Source organism: Heterocephalus glaber, unplaced genomic scaffold (genome assembly GCF_053883595.1).
Source record: "Heterocephalus glaber isolate CG9 unplaced genomic scaffold, H.glaber_assembly_v1.0 deba00000594, whole genome shotgun sequence".
NCBI lineage: Eukaryota > Metazoa > Chordata > Mammalia > Rodentia > Bathyergidae > Heterocephalus > Heterocephalus glaber.
In genome coordinates, this window is record NW_028258151.1 from 25,960,174 (window position 1) to 25,970,687 (window position 10,514).

The window sequence follows — 10,514 nt, forward strand, 5'->3', positions numbered from 1 at the left end:
GTCTATTTAATCTGTATCTACCTATTTACCCTCCTTGCTCTCTCTCTCTGAACTACCATAAAATAAAAAAAATTCCTCTTCTGTCCAATAACAGACCTCAGCCATCAAGATTTTGAATGTTAATTTTTCCATTTTCACAATTACCCATGTAGAAACTTATCTAAACCAATTTTTCCGTAAAAAATAGAAATTTGAGCCCCCTCAAATAGAAAAACAGATTCTGATGAGCTATATCAGATAATTCTGATGAATCGAGAATGGGAAATGACTGATATTTTACATTGGGTTTAACAATATGAAAGTCACTGGGGCCCTGAACAAACAGTGCCAGGGAGAGAGTGGGATAGAGAGAGAGAGAAAGAGAGGGAGAGGGAGAAGGAGAGGGGGAGGGAGAAGGAGAAGAACAGCAGGGAAAGGAGAGAAAAATAACCAATTCACTTGAGGATGCTATAGGGAAGGGGTAATGGGAGTTGCCAGGGACCCCTGCAGTGGTCCTGGTCTTCTGAGAGCCAATACGACATCTGTGAGATAGGAAAGTGGGAAATAATGACAGAGACAGAGACTTGAGAGAAACTGAGGCTTGGGCTGATCTAAGCTGCTCTGGGCAGCAAAGACAAAGGACTCCCAGGACATCCAGTGTTTATCACAAGTGTGGGAATGGGGGAAGTTGGGCAGGCCTGGGGACACTTGCTGATAACAAGTATCAAGCAGGCAGGACGGTAGAATGAAGGCACAAGCATATCTTTCTTGAAGAGAACAAATGGTTCATTCAGAGGGGAAGAATTTAGTTGGAGTCAGTTGACCTTGGCTGGGAGTGAACTCAGCCAGGCTCTGCTACTTCCAATGTAACACAGCTGAATTATGGAGGGGCAAGAAGCTTGTAACACAATAGCCTGCTAATACTGGGCCAAGGCCTCTGCTACAAAAGCTGATTATAAAGAAGCGAAAAGAAATGAGGCAGTAATTAGTGGAATTAGAAGAAAATGTGTACAGTACCTAGCATAGATCTAGTAAATATTCAGTAAATATATAGCTGAATAAATGATGAATTAAATGAAGGCACTTATGCCAGATATTTTCAATAGCGTAAAGAGGCCATAGAGGCCCTCATTCTCCTGGTGTATATTCCCAATGTACAGTGGGGCTGAAGGTAGAGGTATATTATTACCACTGAGGGTTCCTTTAGCGTGGAGTCTCTTAGAGTTAAGAGGAAATAAGGGATGCAAAGGTACTGGGACTGGAGGCATGTGTGCCTTATGTTTCTTTAGAGGTCACATGGTACCATTCTGGATACACATCAGTGCTGGCATAATGAAAACTGAGGACTGATGATGGGAGGGTAGCACTGTCATCTTTGGAACCAGTGGTATTCACAAAGCATTGGTTTGATAGCTGAAGAAAAGTAACAGTGGAATCTTACTGTGTGGTCCTAACCTGTTGCTTTTTTTCTATCTGTTTTTGGGGTCATCAAAGAGCTTTGAGGGAGAACCAGTTCTTGTGTTTAAACTTCACCTTATTTGTGCATATGCCTTGGTGGAATCCATGGCATTCTTTTGATCCTATAACACAGAGAACAAAGAGAAGAGGTGAACGGAGAGAGAAATAGAAAGAGTTTTCTTCTTCCTTTAAAAACATATGAAATATATCAACTTGCTTATGTGCTGATGGAAATTATTTCAGAGAGTTGAAAATTATTCATTATTTTAACAATATCTCAAAGTGATTGCCACAAGTAGGCAAGTTTAGAAAAGAGTATATTACCCTTTTATGAATTAATCATTTTATTATCAAATCAAGCTGGTTAAAAGCTGAATTTTTCCTTTTTTCCAGCCCACCACCTTTCTTTCTACCTTTCTTTCCTTTTGTAATAACATTGGCATGAATGTCAGGAGGAAGGACCTGTACCAAGGTCTACGGCATAAAACAATAACTATGACAGCTCCTTAAGGAGCTTAAAGCTCTTTATGAACAAGAACTAAGCAAACAAACATTGAAATAAGTGATCAGTGTTCTGACAGCCAGAGGAGGAAAAGGAAATCCATTCAGAGTACAAAAACTGTAGCACTTCTTCCTAATGGACATTGCTTTTAAATAATGATATTTAACACTAGTTGGGAATCCCTATTGATCATCTATCAGACTAGATTTCCTTCTGCAGTGTTTTTGGATAAGTGATGGATGGCTTGTCTGAGTTTTGCTTCAAAGAATCTGCTGCTCCCTCACTGTAGTTTGTACCCAAGCTTAATGAGATGATCTGATTTGAAAAAGACCAATTCATCATCTTCTTGTGCACCCTTGTTTTTAATGTTGTGCTCTTAAAATATCAGAGAAACATAATCCAAACAGTAGCATCAAAACATAACCAAACAACTTCCATAGAAAGGAGCCAAGACACTGCGTAGAAGTCACTTGAAGAAGCCTTCAAAAGCTTGGGTGTTTTCCCGAAACTTCCAAGCAGTACTTTTGTGGAATGAGGATCATCTAAATGAACATTGTTTCACACCCAATTTGTTGTGAATACTTTTATCCTCCCTGCTATGCCAATTAGATTCCAGAAATGCTTTGTGTGCAGCATTGGAGAGGGATAAATGAGTTAAACACAGGCTTGATTGTAGTGTATGGTAATTGGAGCTTTCTACCTAAAGCAGGCCAGGCCGTCTCATGGATTAGGGATCCACTAAAAGCTTGTATTTTGAAGACTCCCCATTTGCAGAGTTAATGTAGATGCACTTAATCACTCTCAGATATGAAACATGTGTTTTTAAAGAGCAGTAGGTTAAGAAATGGAGGATAGTATTTTTTTAATACAATAACATATGGAAAGTGTATCAGTAATTCAACAGCATATCTAGAAGGCTAGGACCATGATGAACACTGCAGCTGTTGACTATTTTTCAGTATTCCTGTGTTGTGACATAACCCCAAATTAGCAATATTATATTAATTTAGGACATACTTTTATATAAATCAAATAGTAATGAGTAATCTGTCTTGATGGAGACTGGCTTAGACTATTTGGGCTACTATAAGTCAGTGCTTTAAATAAGTGGCTTACGAAGAACAGAAATTTATTTCTCACTGTTCTGGAGACTGAGAATTCTGAGATAAAAGTTCCAGTAGATTTAGTTTTTAGTAAGGTCCAACTTTGTAGTTCATAGATGGTTCTGGTTTGCTATGGCCTTGTACCAGTTAAGGTTCACTTGAGGAATGAATATATATAAAATCTGATTTGAATGACCCATTTGCCAAAGACCAATTCATCATCTGCATATTTACAAGGTATACTTAACAATGTTAACCTGCAGAGTCAGATATACAGATATGGAAGAATGCCAAAAAGGCAGTCAGTGCACTGGAGACCCGGAGGATCCAGTCAAAGACTGAATGCCTGGAGCTCAGTGCAGTGTCCTGTGTGAGTCCCCATCAGGAACCTGGAGGGTCTGCACCTGAAGGCTGAAGAGCCTGTGCTGGAAGCTTGGAGATGGACATCCACTGGCCATGATGAAGACCAGCACATCTCTGAAGAAACAGAGTGAGATTTTCTTCTTTTTGCTCTTTTTATTCCATCCAGGCTACACGCCTATTAGTTGGTGCTACACACACCCAAGGTGGGGCTTCCTTCTCCAGGAAATTTATGATTAAGACACACCAAGAACTGTGCTAAACCAATCAGATAAGTGTTCCTTATTCAAAGTGATGCCACAGTTAACTATCACAGGTATCCTATGGTAGAAAGCGTAAGGTGTCTCTCTTGTCTTTTTCGTAATGACACTAACCCCCTTAATGTTCTGCCTTATAACCTAATCACCTTTCAAATCCCCTACCTGTTAATATTATCACTTTCAAATTAGAATTTCAGTATATGAATTTGGAGGAAATACAAGCATTCACTCCATAGCAGTACATTTACTAAAATAAGTAGATATGCCCTGGTATTTTTATTAAAAGTCATTTTTATTACTTACACTAAAAAGCACGTGAGCTTCTTAGAGATGAACATTTGCTTATTTTACTCAGTCCTTTTCATTGCCTTTCTCATTACCTAGCAAAAGTTTGAATACTAGAAGGAGTGAATATATGAGATATGATTCTAAAATATGCTAAAGGTTTGAATTAAAAAATTCTATTATAGTAAAAGATACATTGTCTTTAATCCTCCTCAACATATTTCCTCTTACTTAGAACATAATTATCATTCTTGCTATTTTCTGAACTTCCTTTTAGATTAATTAATTAACTAATATTTTGTGGTTGCTTACATGTCCTGATTTGATTTAAAATGTTTTTTTAATTAAGTTTATTTACTGGTACATTTTAGGCATACAATATAGTTACATTCATCATTGGGATCTTGTGCCTTTACATGATGTATCTTGGTCCTTATTTTTACCCCATTCCTGAGCCCTCCCTTCCCTATTTACAAATAATTTGTTTCCATTTTTTTCCTTTTCTCATATTTTTTCTTTTCCCTTCTTTCCTTTCCCCTACCCCTCCCATTTCCCCTATTCCCTTGGAACTTTTCTTCCTATTTCACAATATCAATTATACATTTTGATCCTTATTTACACTTTTAGTTTTTCATACCAGAGAAACTATCAGGTATTTACATGTGTCTCCTATTTATTTCACTTAAGAGTATGAGCTCAACGTGCATCCATTTAGCTATAAATGTCTCTAGTTCCTCATTCTTTATGGCTGAGTAGTACTCCATTTTATTAAAACAACCCACATTTTCTTTATCCAGTCTCCAGTTGATGGACATTTGGGCTCTTTCCAAGTTTTAGCTATTATAGGCTATGCCGCTATAAACATGGGTGAGCATATATCACTGTGGTATGATTCTTTTATTTCCTTTGGGAAGATACCCAGCAGGGGAATAGCTGGGTCAAATGGGATTTCCAATCCTAGTTGTTTGAGGTACCTCCTCCATATTGATTTCCACAGTGGTTGCACCAGTCTGCACTCCCACCAACAATGAAGAAGGGTTCCTTTCTCCCCACAGCCCCACCAGCATTTGTTGTTGGTTGATTTTGCCGGTGTCTACAGCCATACCACCCTGAATGCACCGGATCTCATCTGTTATTGGTTGATTTCTAGATAGCCATTCTTTCTGGAGTGAGATGGAATCTCAGCATTGTTTTCATCTGCATCTCTGGAATGACCGTTAATGTTGAACATTTTTTCATATGTTTATTTGCTGCTTTTACTCCTTTGTCTGAGAAATGTTTGTTCATTTCAGATGCCCATTTTTGAACTGGGTCTTTATATTTGAAGGGGTCTGATTTTTTTTAGTTCTTTATATATTTTAGATAGTAGACCTTTGTCTGAGGAACATCTGATAAAATTTTTTTCCACAGTGTAAGTTGTCTCTTAGCTCTATTGGTAGTTTCTCTTGCAGTGCAGAAGCTTTTTAATAAGACGAGATCCTAGTTGTTGATTCTTTGTGCTACTTCCCATTCTACTGAGAATTTGTTCATAAAGGCTTTTTTTTATGCCAATGTCTTCAAGAGTTCTACCTAACTTATCTTCCAGCAAGTTTAGAGTTTCTATTTTAATATTTAGATCTTTAATCCACTTGGATTTTAGTTTAGTGGGTGGTGAAAGATAGGGGTCTAGTTTTAATCTTTGGCAAGTTGAAATCCAGTTTTTCCAACCTCATTTATTAAAGAGGCTGCCTTTCCTCCAGGGAGGATGGTTGGCTCCTTTGTCAAAGATGAGGTAGCTGAGTATGTCTGGAGTTGTTTCTGCATCTTCTAATCTATTCCACTGATTCTCTGTTTCTTTGCCAGTATCATGCTGTTTTTATCACAGTGATTTGTAGTATAGTTTCAAGTTGGGGATTGTGATACCTCTGCCATGTCTCTGTTGCCTAGAATTGCTTTTGCTATTCCAGATCTCTTCTGGTTCCAGATGAATTTTTGGATTGTTTTCTCTAGTTCTGTGAAATACACTGTTAGGATTTCAATTAGGATTGCATTGAATCTGTATAGTAGTTTTGGAAGTATGACCATTTTCACTATATTGGTTCTTCCTACCCAGGAACAAGGGATGTCTTTCCATTTTCTTATATCCTCTTCAATCTCTTTTTGCAGAGTGTTGTATTTTTCCATATAGAGATCTTTCGCTTCCTTCATTGGATTGATTCCTAGATATTTTATTTTTTTTGGATGCTATTGTGAAAGGAATTTTTTCCCTAATTTCTCTCTCAGTGAGTCTGTTATTTGTGTACAAGAAGGCTATTGATTTTTGTGTGTTGACCTTGTATCCAGCTACTCTACTGAATCTGTCAAGAAGTCTAGAAGTCTTTTGGTGGAGTTTTTTGTGTCTTCTATGGAGAGTATCATATCATCTGACTGAGCTACATCTTTTTCTTTTTTTAAAGCTGTCTCATTTATTATTTATGCTATTTAGGCAGTTTGCTTATGTTGAAAATGGAAGCAAATTTTTCAATTGCTTTTTTAAAAAGTAAATAGTAATTAATGAATTTACTGTTATACGCAAAATCATCTGTGTTTAAGGTAAGAATCTTTGCCAATAGGAAGGTGCTGCTCTAAATTGTGACTGGTATTATGAAGAATTCCAATCTCTTTGTTTTTTTCTTCTTGAAAATGTTGAAGCTTCCTTCTGTAGATACTCTGTGGGGAAGTAGTAGCATCTGGATATGGGTTTGATTTAGTCTGAACTCTTGCTAGTTTGGCATCAAACTCCAGCTGTAGTTTGATTATTTCATTTTGCTTTTCTTCTTCTTGAGTTATTAACTTTGCATTTAAATCTGAGATTTCCATCTCCTTTTTCTTTATTAGATCTTTGTGCTTTTCCTCATTTAATTCAACTTTTTTCTTCATATCTTGATAAAGTTTGCTTATTTCTATCTTATGTTCTTCCTCTTTGATTTTCATTTCATGTACAAGTTTGGCAATATTATTCATATATTCCTGTTTGTGAGATTTCAGGTTTTCCCTTGTCATATCAGCATTTCTTTTTAGTTGTTCATTCTCATCTCTCAAATTGTGTTGATATTCAATGGTCTCTTGCAGCCCTTTTATCATATCATAAAGAGCAGCATATTCTTTTTTAATTGAGGTTTCCTTTGTTTGCATTACTTTTAATAAACAGGTACTTTTTTCCAACCAAATTTCCAGTATGTTATTCTTCCACTGGTTTCTATCATTTTCTTTTCTATCTGTGAAAAATCCTTTATAAGTTTGTCAATATTCACACTGCCAATCTTTTCTGTACATTCTTCACTACTTTGATCCTTGTTTGAACTTGATAAATACAGTAAAATTTTGCTGTTGTTCCTGGTTCCTCAAAATGACTAAGCTACATCTTAAAGGGAGCTGTCAAAGTAGGGATACAAAGGCTGATAGATGATCACTTCAAATATCCTTCTGTGAAACTGTTTGACAGTATCTTGGGGCAACACAAGCCCAAGACGGTAAGTCTGGGCTTTCAGTGCAAAAAACCAAAACCTGCTGAGCTGCGCTATCTCCGAATGCGTGGTGTTCTTCTGTGAGGTGAGGTGATGTGCGTGGTCCCTGCTTCTCTGCAGGCTATGGAGGCCACATCACAGGGGGACTGAGGGTTGCAGGGGGTCACTCCCACCCGCTTCACCTTCCAGAAACATGGGGACCCCAGAAATTAAAAATAAAGTAAACAAACTCTGATTTAAAATGTTTACAGCAACTTCTGGAAAATATAAACATTACAATATGTCCTCATTCACCTTATTCACCAGATCTGGCACTGTGTGAATTCTGGGTATTGACCCAATATCAAAATGACTAGGAAAGGGAAACATTTTGAATTGATTGAGGACATGGAGGCAGCCCCAGTTGCGCAACTAAATGCACACACAAAAGAGGACTCCAGAACTGCTTTAAGAAATGGCAAGAATGATGAGATCAGTGTGTTTGAAGTGAAAGAGTTTGCTCTAAAGGGAATTTATAGAAATATGTCTTTTATTATAATATGTCTTTTAAAAAATTTAAACATTCACCAATAGATTTAAGTTATACATCATGTTTATCTTGTTTTTAGTCTTTGAGTGAAATATTTCAATACTTTGGTCTTAAGAATAAACATAGTGGTCAGTGTGCCACAGCTCCCAGTGCAGAGTAAGAGGCTTCCAGGCCAACCTATCACCACTCCTAGCACAGAGGAGGTGAGCTACACAGGCACCAGCAGCAACCCCCCCCCCGCCCCATCGAAATGAGAAAACACATAAACCAGTCTCAGAAACAGACTTCCAGATCACCTATAGCAACCCCAAAAAGAAACAAGATGGAACACTCTGATACTCAACTACCTGGACTCCTTGAACTAGCAATGAAAGAGGGTCTGGAAAAGATGAAATCAGAAAAACTTTCTCACATAACAACAGACATTGTGCCCATAGTGCAAGACATGATTAATAAATCTAGAGAGGACACAGATAAAAAAATAGAGGAGCTGAGGAACATGATGTAATCCCAACATAGAAAACAAATGGAATCCATAAAAACAGATGCAAACAGATTTCCAGGAGATTAAAAACTCTATTGAAAGTCTATGCAGCACAATGAGCCAATGTGAGGACAGAATTTCAGATATAGAAGATAAGATTGCAATTAGTGACCAGGAAAAGAAAAATTGCTTCAAAATTGTAGGGGACCATGAGAAATCAATCCAGCAGCTGCTAGACGATACAAAGAAGAATAACATAAGAGTGACTGAAGTCAATGAAGAAACAGGAAAGAGTGCACATGACATAAAAAATACTGTTCACAGAAGTGATGTCAGAAAACTTCCCAAGCAGGGGAAAAGAACTTGACATACAGATAAGTGAGCCATATAGGACTCCAACTAGCATTGATTAAAAAAAAATGTACACATAGGCATATAATTGTTAAGATTCCAGAAACCCAACAGAAGAAAAAAGTTCTACAAGCAGTTAGAGAAAAGAAAGATATCACATACAAAGGGAAGCCCATCAGAATCACAGTAGGCTTCTCATCGCAAACCCTCAAGGCAAGAAAAGCTTGGAGTGAAGTATTTCCAGCACTAAAGGAAAGCAACCTCCACCCCAGATTGATATACCCTGCAAAACTATTTTTCAAAATTGATGGAGAAATAAGATACTTTCATGACAAAGAGCTCCTTAGGAACTTCATGTATACCAAACTAGCACTCCAAAAAATTTTAGACAATGCCCTAGGAAAAGACAATGAAGATCACAACTCCAGGAAGCCCAGCAGAATGAATCCACTGGGAATGACATGAAATTAAAAACAAAGGGGGAGAACCCAACAAAAAGAAAAAGTCATGACAATGATAACTCAATACATATCAGTTATAACCATCAATGTTAATGGTCTCAACTCACCAATCAAAAAGAAATAGACTGGCAGAATTGTTCAAGAAGCAAAATGAAACAATATACTGCATACAAATAACACACTTAATTCAAAAAGAAACTCATAGACTGAAAGTTAAAGGGTGGAAAACAATAGTCCATGTGACAGGAACCCAAATAAAACAGGAATACCTATCCTCTTTGCAGACCAAGTGGATTTTAAACCCACACTGATTAAGAGAGACAAAGAAGGGCACTGCATCCTTGTACAAGGAACAATCCAAGAGGAAGAGATGACAGTCATAAATATCTATGCACCAAAAACTAGTGCTCCCAACTATACAAAACAAATACTAACAGTCATGAAAAAATCATATAAGCACTAATACATTAGGAGTGGCAGAACTCAATACCCCATTGTCACAAATAGATAGATCAACTGGACAAAAAACAAGCAACAAAATACTAGATCTCAATCAAACTTTTTAACAAATGAACTTAACAGATGTTTACAGAGTGTTCCACCCCACAAAATCAGAATACACATTCTTTTCAGCTGCACACAGGTAGTTCTCCAAAACAGACCACATACTCACTCATAGAACATATTTAGGTAAGTGCAAAGGAATTGAAGTTATCCCCTGCATTTTATCAGACCATAGTGTGATGAAATTGGAGATCAATAGCAAAAGAAAACACAAAAATTACCTAAACACATAGAAATTGAATAACAAACTTCTGAATAACCAATGGGTCACAGAGGAAATTAAAGAAGAAATCAGACAGTTCCTTCAATTAAATGACAATGACAATACAACATATCAGAATCTATGGGACACAATGAAAGCAACCTTTTGAGGAAAATTCATAGAAGTGAATACTCATATTAGGAAAACAGAGAGAGCACAATTAAACAACCTGATGCTGAACCTCAAGCTTCTAGAAAAAGAAGAGCAGGACAAACCCAAAGCCCATAGAAAAGAGGAAATTATAAAGATCATGGCAGAAATCAATGCAATGGAGACTAAGAGAACAATACAAAAAATCAAGGAAGCCAAGAGTTTATTCTTTCGAAGAATAAAAAATTGACAAATCCTTATCCAACCTTATCAGAAAAAGGAAAGAAAAGGCCCAAGTCCATGCAATTAGGAATGCAAAGAATGAAATTACAAAGGACTCA

General features: G+C 37.1%; 1 pseudogene; it reads right to left on the reverse strand.

The window, feature by feature from the left end:
* Positions 1-6,503: 6,503 nt before the first annotated feature.
* LOC106009963 (coiled-coil domain-containing protein 152 pseudogene) lies at positions 6,504-9,752 on the reverse strand (annotated as a pseudogene).
* Positions 9,753-10,514: the final 762 nt, after the last annotated feature.